The following is an 874-nucleotide window of genomic DNA, read 5'->3' as shown; positions in this document are numbered from 1 at the left end:
GTTGGTTGTTCCCTACCCGTTGGTGACCATTGCCCCAGGGGCCTGTCAGTCTCAGGGTCCTGATTTCCCATTGGCCCTTCCCCCTTCTATTGGGACTGGGAACTAGCCAACCAAACCCCACTAAGTTTTAGTAAAGGGCCAACAGTCCCTTACACAAGCCAGCCCTGTGAGAGTCACCAATGTCCCGAGAGAACAGTACAAGCTGGTCCCATGGTGTAAAGGGCAGCACTCAGGACTCTGAATCCTGCAATCTGAGTTCAAATCTCAGTGGGACCTGGTGGTAAAGATCTGGTGCTCAAAGTGCTTTCCTGTCTCCAGCTATACAAAAGTGGGTCATTTCCCTCCTGCTGGTTAACTCCTTTCCCCACCAGAGCCAGGTCTTTGGTGGGGGTTTAGAAGTGGCTCTAGTGGTTGGGATTCTCACTGCTTCACCTGATGCCCACAAGTCTGGTGCTTGTAGCCACACTTTTCCTCTTGCTCACATGGCACTTGAAGAAAGCAGTGCCAGGGCCAGGCTTGATAGGCAGGAGGGAGGCAGAGTCCCAGGCTGGAGCCCAGCACACCTCTCCTCCTCTGGGCACCTGGAGCAGAGGCGGCTGGTGCTGACAGCTCTGAGGGAAGGCTTATAAGCCACAGAGCGACTGAGGGCGGGGCTAGACGAGGACAGGACCATGCCTATGTGTGGCCAGCAGACAGGCAACAAGACTCCCGGCCAGCCTGCTCCCTGCCATGCCAAACCCCCACTGAAGGCCACCCGCAGACCACCATGCGGGGTGGCTGCTGATGCTCTGTGTCCAACATCAGTAGACGGTAGGAAAGCAGGGCCAGCCCCCCTGGTGGGGCCTCTTACCGTTCCCATACCCCATGCTCACTT

General features: G+C 56.9%; 1 non-coding gene across 1 annotated transcript; it reads left to right on the top strand.

Annotated features, from left to right (window-relative positions):
- The first annotated feature begins 204 nt into the window (after window positions 1–204).
- On the top strand, window positions 205–276 carry TRNAQ-CUG. The gene has a single exon. It is a non-coding gene; the product is annotated as a tRNA-Gln (tRNA).
- The last annotated feature ends 598 nt before the right edge of the window (window positions 277–874 follow it).

Source organism: Mauremys reevesii, linkage group 17 (genome assembly GCF_016161935.1).
Source record: "Mauremys reevesii isolate NIE-2019 linkage group 17, ASM1616193v1, whole genome shotgun sequence".
Classification (NCBI taxonomy): domain Eukaryota; kingdom Metazoa; phylum Chordata; order Testudines; family Geoemydidae; genus Mauremys; species Mauremys reevesii.
This window is presented reverse-complemented; position numbering and strand designations above follow the sequence as displayed.